Raw genomic sequence first — 12,205 nt, forward strand, 5'->3', positions numbered from 1 at the left:
CCCTTTAATCTTCTCGTTCCCCCTCTAATATACATCAGAATCTCATATGACACATAACAGCTTGCATCTCTCCTGAATTCATGTTAAAACTACAGGCATTTCTGACCTTTGAAAATATAATGAAGAGTAGGAAATCCCTAAAGTTATTCTGGAATCAAACAGAAAGTTTTTTTTTACCATCAATCTCCCAAGTGGCTCTCAGTTGTTGGTCTGTGTGTTTGTGTTTTATGGAGAATTTCTCTTCTCTTTCTGTCTGAGTGTCTGGCTTTTTTTTTTCTGCCCAAGTTGTTCGACTGCGATGTTGAAGCCTCGGGGAGAGACACTAACTCTTGCTCTGTTTGTGTGTGTGTGTGTGTGTGTGTCTGAAGCTCTGTATTTTCCTCAAGAGCCGGACTCTTGTGCTGTGCTCAGGGAGTCTGATCTCCGTCTGTCTGTTTGGGCCTTTCTCTCGGAGCATTTCCATGAATCATCGTGGTGACTGCTGATGATGATCGCGGCCAAAAAAACAGCCATAAAACACTTGGCTACTACAGATGACTGCTGATTATTTTGCAGACCGCGTCTATCAAACACTGTAAATCAAAGGAATATTAATTTGGCTTAATTGAATTGTGCTGCATCTCCTGCCAAGAAGAGAAAATCTGCAGAAATCGAGGGCAAAAAGCAAATTGGATCTACTAATAGGGATGGAAGTCAGCAGATTTTATGTCATTTTATTCATTTATTATTCATTTTTCCATGTTTAATGTGCATTTATTAAAAAGTGTGGCATATAGTGTGATCTTAAACCAATAGTTGTATAATATATGGTGAATAATGCAATTTTTCCCAATCCTGTTCCTGGAGGCACACCAACAGTGCATATGCTGGATGTCTCTCTTATCTGACCCATTCATCTCAGGTTTTGGAGTCTCCTCTAATGTTCTGAATAGCTGATTCAGGTGTGTTTGATTAGGCAGAGTTTGAGAACATGTACTGTTTGTGTGCCTTTAGGAACATGGTTGAGAAACACTGGTACAATGCATGCTGTATAATGGTGTTGGGTAGAATTGCTTTTCTGAAGCTTTTAAAAGCACACAAGTCTGTCATCAAGCAAACCCATGTGCTACCTTGCGCTTAATGCATTTCTTATGAATCAAATTGATGTGTTTGTAACAAAAAAAAAAAAAAACGTAAACAATTGAATAATAAACTCATATTATTGACTTCCAGTGGCTGCCAGATATGTGTTCTCGAGCTTCTTAGCTTATCTCCATGTTTGACGCATGAAGTAAGCAGCATACGTAGCCAACAAGTAATATACTAGTAATGGCAAACCAAATAGTTGGCTTGTTTGTTGTCATCTTCTGTGGTTAACAAACAGTGTCGTAAGTGCTTTCCACAAGATGCATTATTCTCAGAGCTCACGTCAAGGATGTCCAAACTTGGTCCTGGAGGGCCAGTGTTCTGCATAGTTTTGCTCCAACTTCCTCCAACACACCTGCCTAGTATACCTAGAAAGAGTTTGATTAACTGGTTCAGGTGTGTTTACTTGGGGTTGGAACAAAAATTTGCAGGACACCAGCCCCCAGGACAGAGTTTGGACACCCCTGGTTTACGTTAAAAATGTGTCTTACATGATATGTCTTATACAGTATTTCAGCCATGCATAACATGCACTCGGCTGCTGCTTGAAGTCAGTGATTGGAGTTGATTGGACTTTAAAAATTAGAATAATATAGTATAGTTATGCTACTATGATCATGTTGCCTTAGTTAATTTTATCCCTCGGCTGACCAAAAAAAAAAAAAAAAAACGGACAAATTTCTAATTCATACTACACATAAAATGAAGAGTCTTATTGATTCACCTTCAGCAGCTAATACTTAAGACCTAAGCAAACTGGACCTAGGTGAGGAAGCTCTAAACATTACCATGACAAGCTCAGAGCATTTTTTGAGAGCAAGGCAAAAGAATAACCACACCCCAAAATGAGATGAGGGACGTTACAGCTACTAACAAGAAACTTAAAAAATTGGCATCTAATTGGCAACTAATACAGGGCCAATTTAAAGGCCAAAGACTTACGTTTTTCAGTTACAAATGGCCCACTGATGTTTTGCTTTTATATTTTTCATTAGGCTACATATAATAATAAACATACCGTTTGTTTGAAAACAACATTTTTTGTTATGCTTACTGCAAACTGCAATAATATTTTTTTGGGGAAAAGGGGGACTTTAAAGGGGGACAAAAAAGGTTGGGAACCACTGTAGTATTTAATACTATAGTGTAAAATAGTTATGTTACAAAACCATAGCATATGGATTAGTTTGATGATGGATTTATACACTTTTTGAAGCTTTAAAATAAAAGACAGTATCCAACACCATTATATGGAAGATACAGAAAAAATTTGTATACTACTCCGACAGTGTTTGCCTGACAGAAAAAAGACATGTACACAAAGGATGACTTGAATGGAGAGTAAATTATGGTGTCATTTATAAATTTTCTGGGAATATACATTAAAGTTAAGCTCAACTTTTTCTTTATGTTTCATTCCACTACTGTATTCCTCGCTTTACTGCATTTGTATTTAAATGTAATGGAAAGCCCAGAATCTACTGTCAAAGTAGCTGGATCTTTTTGTATTTATCCCCTTTGCTGACATGCAACAAACTATAGTAGAATAAAATCAACTAAAATATACATTAATTTATCTATGTGTCATTTTAATGTAATGTTTTCCTTTTAATCTTAATTGCATGTTGATGGCAATTAAACTAAATGGCTTTATAGTTTGAATGTGCATTAAGTACAGTTAGCTGTGCTCTTTTAAAACCACTAAAGTAGGACTCAATAATTAATTCTTAATGCAAAATTAAACGCAAAATCTACCAGAGTGTGGAATTAAATGATGTTTAGTCATCGTTTTATAAATTAAGTATGGAGTTCTAGTTAGTTGTATTTAATAAAAATGCAATGCCCTGTGTTCTGCTCTTGTGTCTTCCTGTCTCTCTTATTTTGCAAGAACACTGTACGCCAGGGGTCACCAACCCTGTTCCTCAGGGCCGGATTAACCAATGGGCCTTATGGGCACAGGCCCAGGGGCCCGTGCGCACCAGGGGCCCCTGCGAGGGGGGAGAAAAAAAAGACAATTTCGGAGTGTCTTTTTAGGCTAATTGAAAATAGCGCATCTAGCTATACGCCCATCGATGCCTGATTGATAGAGACAAGATGAGTAAAGAGCAGGGAAATAATATAGCCTCAGTGGCGCACCTTGTAAGGCACACGGTATCATCTTTTGACGCGATTAATAATAACATCGGTTATTAACAATGAACTACTGTATTTTCATTAACCAGCGTTAACTAACATGAACAAATACAGTAGTAAATGTATTGTTCTTTGTTTGTTCATGTTAGTAAATGCATTAATTAACATTAACTAATGAACCTTATTGTAAAGTGTGACCGAAAAAACTACACTCAGGTTACACTCAGTTACACTCAGGTTAGTGGTCTTGACAAACCACCTGTATAAAACATTCTTTAATTTCTCTGACATTTTACAAGACACTTGAACCAGTTTTGCACAATTGCACCAGAAACTTTCTTACAATCACTCAACCTAGTCTTCACTCAAAAAAAAACAAAAAAATCATAAAAAATTGCATGTATGAAGTGAACTTAACACAGATGACTGGGCTTGACAAACCACCTGTAAATACACAATTCTCTCAAAAGGTAACAGCTAAATAAAACACTCCCCGTTCAAACTCTAGCACTCAATTCTCTGAACACAAACAGTTTCTTTGTATAATTAGCACTTCTTGTGTATGTTACCTCTCATTGAATCGATGAATGCCTCCTCAATTGTAAGTCGCTTTGGACAAAAATGTCTGCTAAATGATAAATGTAAATGTAAAAATCTTATTTAAGTCTTTTGGCATTCAGCATTTGCCACAGGTTTCTGTGAGGGTTGGGTTTAAGGGTAAGGTGGGGGCAAATAATAACTGTTTTTTTTTTTTTTTTTTTTTACTGTATGAAAAGCATTGCATGTCATGAGCAATGCAAATGTCTTTGTTCTTGTATAAACTACAACAGAGTCTGGGATATCTTTGAATTCGCTCACATACAGTAAGTACTCATCAGCATAGTCTTGTATTTTGTGTCTTCTTTACTATGAAACGGTGGCTTAGGTCAGTGTTTACACAAATGTTGACCAAAGAAAAAATGCAAAATAAAGTTTTACTTTGGTTATATTGTATGCAATCTTGTATGGATACTTTGCTAATGATGAAATTTGCATGATGAATGCTGTACCCATGCTCAAGTGCAAAGTTATACAGTTAAGCTTCTGAAGGGCCAATGTCTTGCAGAGTTTAGCTCCAGGCAGCTTCAACACACTTGCTTAGAAGTTTATAGTAAATTTGAAGACCTCTATAAGCTGGTTCAGTTGTGTTTAATTATGTCTGGAGTTAAATGGGATTGTTCAAAATCGAAAAAAAAAATCGACATTTCCTGACTATTTACTTAAACTTGAGTGGTTTCAAACTTTTATCAACTTTCTTTTTTCTTCTTCTTCGGCCTTAGTCCCGTATGGTTGCAGGGTCGGCTCTTTGGAACAAGTCCTCCATTTAGACTTGTCCATATGATAACGACTTTTTTTACACATTCCGGCCGGCCTGTCGTCTGGGCCTGTCACCCTCATACACTTATACACTACGGACAATTTAGCCTACCCAGTTCACCTGTACCGCATGTCTTTAGACTGTGGGGGAAACCGGAGCACCCGGAGGAAACTGATGCAAACGCAGGGAGAACATGAAAACTCCTCACAGAAATGCCAACTGAGCCGAGGTTCGAACCAGCGACCTTCTTGCTGTGAGGCAACAGCACTACCGCGCCACTGCTTCGCCTTATCATTTTTCTATCTTCTGTTGAACACAAAACAAGATATTCTGATAACTTGGAGGAAAAAAAAAACAGGCTTTGACATTTATAGTATGAACTAAATAAATACTGTGAAAATCATTAATACTATGGAAGTCAATGGCGATTTTTTATTTCCAAGAGTCTATGAAGATCTTTCTTTGTTTTCAACAGAAGAAAAAAAAAACTTAAACAGCTCTGGAACAAAGATGGGTAAATGATGACAGAATAAATTTTTTTTAGGTAAGTTATGCCTTTAAATTAGCCCAATCCCAGATAGTGTCTACGCTTAAACTATTTGAATTCTAATCTCTGCATAATAATCATGAAACTTTTCTGATCTATAATGGCTGCAGCAAGAACAAATATTACACTGCAGCTGAAAACAGTCCCAGCACCAAGTCCTACACTTGCAGCACCAGTTCCTTGATTATTACACTGGAATGAAAGTATAGTTCCTAGACATGTCGGCTTGGAAACAAAAGAAACATTTTATTTTTAAGTCTTATTACATGTTGGCGCAGTGGGTAGCACGTTCACCTCAGAGCAAAAAGGTCGCTGTTTCGAGCCTTGGCTGGGTCAGTTGGCGCTTCTATGTGGAGTTTGGATGTTCTCCCCATGTTTGTATGGGTTTTCTCCGGGTGCTCTGGTTTCCCCCACAAGTCATTTGGTATAGATTTGGTATAGACATTTGATATAGATTAATTGGGTATGCTAGAATTGACCATAGTGTATGTGTGTTTGAATGAGTGTGTATAGATGTTTCCCAGTGATGGGTTGTGGCTGGAAGGGTATCCGCTGCATAAAACATATGCTGGATAAGTTGGCGGTTTTTCCCACTGTGGCGTCCCAGATTAATAAAGGGACTAAGCTGAAAAGTAAATGAATGAATGAATTATTACATGATGTACCTACATAATTCAAGCTTTAAATAGGAATAATACTGAATCTTTTTTTTATCATTTATTTATGAGTGAGATGCTAATGGTCTAATCCAGTGGTCACCAAACTTGTTCCTGGAGGGCCGGTGTCTTGCAGATTTTAGCTCCAACCCTAATCAAACACACCTGAACAAGCTAATCAAGGTCTTACTAGGTATACTTGAAACATCCAGGCAAGTGTGTTGAGGCAAGTTGGAGCAAAACCCTGCAGGGACACCGGCCCTCCAGGACCGAGATTGATGACCCCTGGTCTAATCCAATTCAATGATCTATGCTAAGCTAAAAACATTCCTGCCAGAGCCAAAGATCAGTTGAATGGATTTAAAAATCCTAAAACTCAACTGTTTATCTCTAGAGGAGTTGTAAAATGTTCCATGAGGTGCACCTTTAGCGTGTTAGCTTTCAGGGGGGTACTTGCAAGTGCTGATATTACATCACAAACATGTCAACTCTGCAAGGGTTTAAGATGGGGCAATGAATGGAACACCTTCTCATCCTGACGTCCATAACTCCACAAAGTTCCATTTGGGAGTGGGCCATTCCGAGGACAGGACAGTGGCCCTCCAGGAACATTCTTGTACCAGACCTAAAACTGAAGTATACTTTTGGGGCTGAAGCTCCCGTAAGCAAGTAACATTTAGTGCAAAAGTTTACAGGACAGGACTGAGGGTTCACAAGTGTGGAGAATGTCACAACCACAGAGCAGCAGATGGCAAAGGTACACTCAAAAAAAAAAGCCAGTATAAAAGCATCTGGTAACTGCCTTTGTCCAGACACACAATGGCTGCCATGAGAGAGTCATTATGGCTCGATAGATGGACCGTCTCCAGTGTGCGCCCTCACATCCCTATTGTCCCCCTGCAGTTCAATCGCTCGAACTTTTAGATAAAAGGTCAGCTGATCTTCTCTCATGTCCGCCTTTATTGCAAGAGGGACCTTGAAACATATCAGTCATTTATATTCCTTACTTCTGATTCTCTTTCAGAAATGTCGCGCGTCTCGCCAAAAAGTAAAGGCTGACATTTTGACTTTCGATTCGCCACACAATAGACCAAGGTAGCGCAGTAGGTTATAAAGATGAGGATAGAAAAATCATGTAGTTAAAAGCTTTTTCAAAGAGTAACAACCATCAGAGCACGTTCAGTCGTCCTAACATTAGCGGAATCCATTATTTAAAGCTATTTATCACAGAAGTTCTTCATGTCTTTAAATGCTTTAAAGGGTGATATTCAATGCATTCATTCGGTTCACAGAAAGATGAAGCGCTATATAATCAAGTCTGAATGAAAAGATGTTGAAGGACAGAGATGGAGTGGAGAAAGCGGAGCTGTCTCTGTAGTTAGAGATGTTTTTGAGAGGGATGTAGAGTCAGATACGGGACACGGAAAGTGATTGTGGCAGGTGAGGAGAGGCTCTCTCAGCCCACATCACGACTCGAAAGCCGCTGCCACATCCACTCTGCCCACCTGTCTGCCGCCGAGATGGCTGGAAAACCATGGTGACATTTTACGAACACGTGCACGCACACACGCGCCAGTGACGGAGTAAACATGATGTTCTTTTGGTGCTCCAAATGCACAGACGTTCATGTGAAATCGTTATAAAAAGAGGTGGATTTGTTGCAGCTGAATGAAACAAAATACTTGTTGTTGTTGTGTTTTTGTTTGTAAAGTTGAGCTTTTTTAAACTTGATGCTCTGTTTTAATAAAAAGAAATAGATTACTTTCCCACTGCTAGTTAAGGCGAACATCTAATCAGACAATCATGTGCATTTAGGCATGTTTGCATGATCAAGATTATCAAACTGAGCATCAGAATGAGGAAAAAAAGTGATTCAAGTGATTTTAAATGTGCTGTGGTTGTTGGTGCCAGACAGGCTGCTCTGAATAATTCAGAAACTACTGTTCTGCTGGGATTTTCTGGGGTTTACAGAGAAGCATATGAAAAGAGAAGACATTCCAGAGAAACATTTGAAAAAGAGAAGACATCCTGACAAACACATGAATAGGAGAAGACATCCAGCATATTTCTGTATTTTTTTGGATGACGACCTGTGTATATTGCATTGGAGGTGAAGCTTTGTATCATGTATGCATCAGATAGCTGATGTAAATGTGTGTAAAATCATATTTTACTTTTCATTTGATTATAACTTGGTTCGATCAACCTATAATCATGCACATTTTGTTAGATCATGGCCAATGATGCGCCCATTTACAACATAGGTTCATTTTGAAAACGTAGCCCTATATATGTTTCTGGAGATCGCAATTTATGTAGCCAGAGCTACGTACGGCTGCGTTTCATGTTTTTAAGTGAACGATACCGGGGCGGTACGACGCCGTTCCTTTTCGTGCTTACCAGCTGACCGCTTACCTCCGTATGGACGGCCGTCTATATGGACTGTTACTAGTATAAATTGTTACCTGTTTGTCCTGTTAGCTTGCCATGTATGTCAGCGGAATTGGGATACAGAGAGGAGTTGAATCTATACAATTGGTTGGGTTTAGGGAAGGAGGAGTGTGAGTCAGTCAATCGTTCAGAGAGAAATTAGAGATTTGAAAAGCATACACAGCGGACTTTGGTGAATACACGAAAACAAAAACTGAAAAAAAAAAAAAAAACGTAGCACCTGTGACGTATTTGGTGGTCTCCAGAATTGTATACAGAAGTAGGTTTTCAGAAAGAGCGTGGGTTGGGAGTTCCAAGATTTATTTGCTTAAAACATTACAAATCTTTGACTTATTTCATTTATAAATCACAGAGGGATGAAGGGTGTACTATAGTGTAACGCTGCAGCGCTGGTCAAGACGGTGGCCGTTTACAGCTGTTTGATGGATAAATATGAATTTGTAGCTAAATTGTTGACAGTGCCTAACCACATTTCCCTTTGTTTACATGCTTGTGTATGTTCATGACGCTAGAAACTGTGCATGTAAAAGATAAATTTAAACAAATAAATATACTCACAGCTTACACCTCACAATCCACAGCTTTGTCTATTATAGTTGTAGCTACTCCTTCTTTGAGGAGTTTTAGCCGAATCCAACACTGAACTGGAAGAGATTCTGGAAGCTGTCCTTTGTCAAATGCTATATATATATATATATATATATATATATATATATATATATATATATATATATATATATATATATATATATATGTATATATATATATATATATATATATATATATATATATATATATATATATATATGTATATATATATATATATATATATATATATATATATATAGCCAACTGACCCAGCTAAGGCTCGAACCAGCGACCTTCATGCTGTGAGGCGACAGCACTACCTACTGCGCCACCGCATCGCCCTATATTATATTATATTATATTATATTATACTATGTTATATATTTTTTGTGATCTGAGCATCTAATAACCACATTAAATGTACCAGTACTCATTAATGCTATAATACTATAAAGTAATTATTGTGCTAAAATGCCTCCTGATCTAAAAGGCAACATTTACTACACCTGCAGCCCCATCGCATGTGGCATGTGCGTCACAGCCCTGAACTCCACCCTGACCACAGATGGCGACAGGAATGAGCCGAGCGATATCTGTCCACATCCCTCAGTCTTAAAACTCACCGATGCATATTTAAACCTGAGCTGTTTTGCATTGCCTTCATAGGTGACACATTATGGAGAAGCTTCCGGAGAACTTCGTAATGGGCCCCAGTGTGTGTGATCACAGTGTTTCAGCTGCCAACCATGGCAGATGGGTGACTGTAATGAATGAGCTGTGTGTGTGTGTGTGTGTGTATGTGGGTTGTGTGTGTGCGTTTGTGTGTGTTTGTAAAACAGGCTGTAAAATTCATGAAATATCTTTTTTCTCTATTTCTTTGTCGTCCTTTTTTCCCATGTGTGAATGACTCTGCCGTCAATGTACTTTTTAACCTTGGTTTCATTTTATACAAGCCACTCCAGACAGCGAACAGACACACTTCAGTTTTGTTAGTGAATTGCACAGAAAAGGTGTAATTATACTTGGGTTTATAATGTCCTCACAATGAGCGCGACTTTGGTTTTAGATGGCAGATTTTCAAAGAGAGCTGTATATCAGCTCAAACACATTGGTTTCCACGAATTACAACACTCCATAAACTTTAATGAAATTACTTTGTCCTTATTTTCTTGTTCTTACCAGACAAAGTAAACCACAGCAGCTAATAGCTCTATAAAAGATTTGTGTTCGAAAACAAGGCTATATAAAGAATTAATTAAACTTTAGTGGTGATACAAAAAAAGTAAATAAATAAATAATACAATAAACAAAAAAGAGAGCTCTTTTAAGATTGCTGCACAGAAAAAATAATGGTCAAATGTTTGGAATAAATTATTTTTGTGCTAATGTAATTTTTTTTTAAAGTCTCTTATGATACTCAAGGCTGCATCTATCAAATCAAATATACCGTAAATCTGGTAGTATTATGAACTAGTATTGCAATTTAAAATAACAATTTTTATAAACTTTAAGTCATTTATTCAGTGTAACATGATCCTTTGGATCAGACCTGGGCACTTCTTTGATCAGCCCGCATGAAGTATTTATTTAACTTAAACTCAACTGCAAACAGGGCCTTGCAATGCGCATTACTCAAATTGCCAGTCACCAAAAAGGGACTTTCACATATTGCGTCTTTTGCGTGCTTAGTTTCAAATGGAGATGTGCCTTATTCAGCGTGCAAATAGGTAGGGATGCACATGCGGTGCGTCATGTTTACATTTTCCAAGCGCTGCGAGTTAAAAAAATCAAAACATTTCAGAGTGCTGCAAGCAAACCAGGATGTGACAGTCTCACACTAAACATAAAAAATATAGGTAGATTGATGGATGGATGGATATATGGATGAATGAAAGTGAACTAAAATGAAGCAATTTTAACAAACAACCCCATGGCATTTATATGAAATTGATATAAGCTGATCTTTTTTACTTTTGTGTATTTTTTAAACTTCAGAGTTTTTATTAATGTTTATTAAATAATTTCACAGGTTTATATATATATATATATATATATATATATATATATATATATATATATATATATATATATATATATATATATATATATATATATATATATATATATATATATGTTCTAAGTCCTTTTTTTTTAAACAATTTAATGTGTTGGTCTGGCTCTCTAAAACTTCCCCAAAGTCTAATGTGGCACCTTGGAAAAATTATTTGCCCACCCCTGCTTTAGATTAAGCAAAACTTTAGAATATTATGGTAGAAATCGTTTTGGCTTCACTTATTTTGTAATGTATTTATATTGTATTATATTATATTATATTGTATTATATTATATTATATTATATTATATTATATAATATTATATTATATTATATTATATTATATATGATAATATTTCATCATATATCACCATTTCCAAAAAAATAAATATTTAAAAGTATTATTTATTTTGTTATTTTTATATTAATATAATATGTATTTATTTGAGACAACTAAACCAGTTATAACAGTATTATATATATATATATATATATATATATATATATATATATATATATATATATATATATATATATATATATATATATATATATATATATATATATATATATATATAATTCTTCTTTTTTATTGAGATTTATACATCACAGAAACGTATGGTTATTTTCATTGATGTATGGTTTGTTATGACAGGACAACATTAGGCTGGGTTGCAACTACTTGAAATGGTGAAAAAAAAAGAGTTTTGATATATTTACAGTAGGAAATTCATAAATTTATCTTCATAAAACATGATCATTACTATCAAAAAATGACTGTTGCTGCTTGTTCAAAATATTTGCTTTGAAATAAGTTCTTTTTTTTTTTTTTAATCCAATTTTTATTTTCTTCTTAATTTAAGTTCTTTTTTTTTTAACAATCCACTTAAACTTTTAAAAAACTATTAATTTAACTTATGGAGCATGTCACAACATGAAGTAATAGTGAAGAACTGCATTTTACTCTGTACTTCACATTTTAATGGTTTAAATGAATATGTACACCATAAAACACAAAAAAGTTAAGGTAACTCAACCATTTAAGGAAACTGATTGCAACAAACCATTTAAGCTATAAAACTAATCCTAATGAGTTCTGTGAACTTAATCCATTTGAGTTAAATTTTTATTAACTACACTCATTTCATTTGATAACAATTTCAAACTAAATTGCTAAGAAAAATAAAAATGAACCATTAATAATATGTTTCTAACATCAACTGAGAGTATATGAAAACCAAATCAGCACCATGTGATTTCAAAGTAGAAGCTGACAATTCAGCTTTGGCATCACA

The 12,205-nt window shown here is 35.9% G+C and overlaps 1 protein-coding gene and 1 long non-coding RNA gene across 18 annotated transcripts in view; both read right to left on the reverse strand.

The window, feature by feature from the left end:
- The window catches only part of cadm2a (cell adhesion molecule 2a), an 877,490-nt gene that overhangs the window by 683,568 nt on the left and 181,717 nt on the right, over nucleotides 1-12,205 (reverse strand).
- Nucleotides 277-3,055, reverse strand: LOC141376376 (uncharacterized). Its single transcript, XR_012386335.1, has 3 exons — nucleotides 1,879-3,055; nucleotides 1,599-1,806; nucleotides 277-1,430 (listed from the first exon to the last, which is right to left on the reverse strand). It is a non-coding gene; the product is annotated as an uncharacterized lncRNA (long non-coding RNA).

The sequence above is a fragment of the Danio rerio genome, chromosome 10 (assembly GCF_049306965.1).
Source record: "Danio rerio strain Tuebingen ecotype United States chromosome 10, GRCz12tu, whole genome shotgun sequence".
Lineage (NCBI taxonomy): Eukaryota > Metazoa > Chordata > Actinopteri > Cypriniformes > Danionidae > Danio > Danio rerio.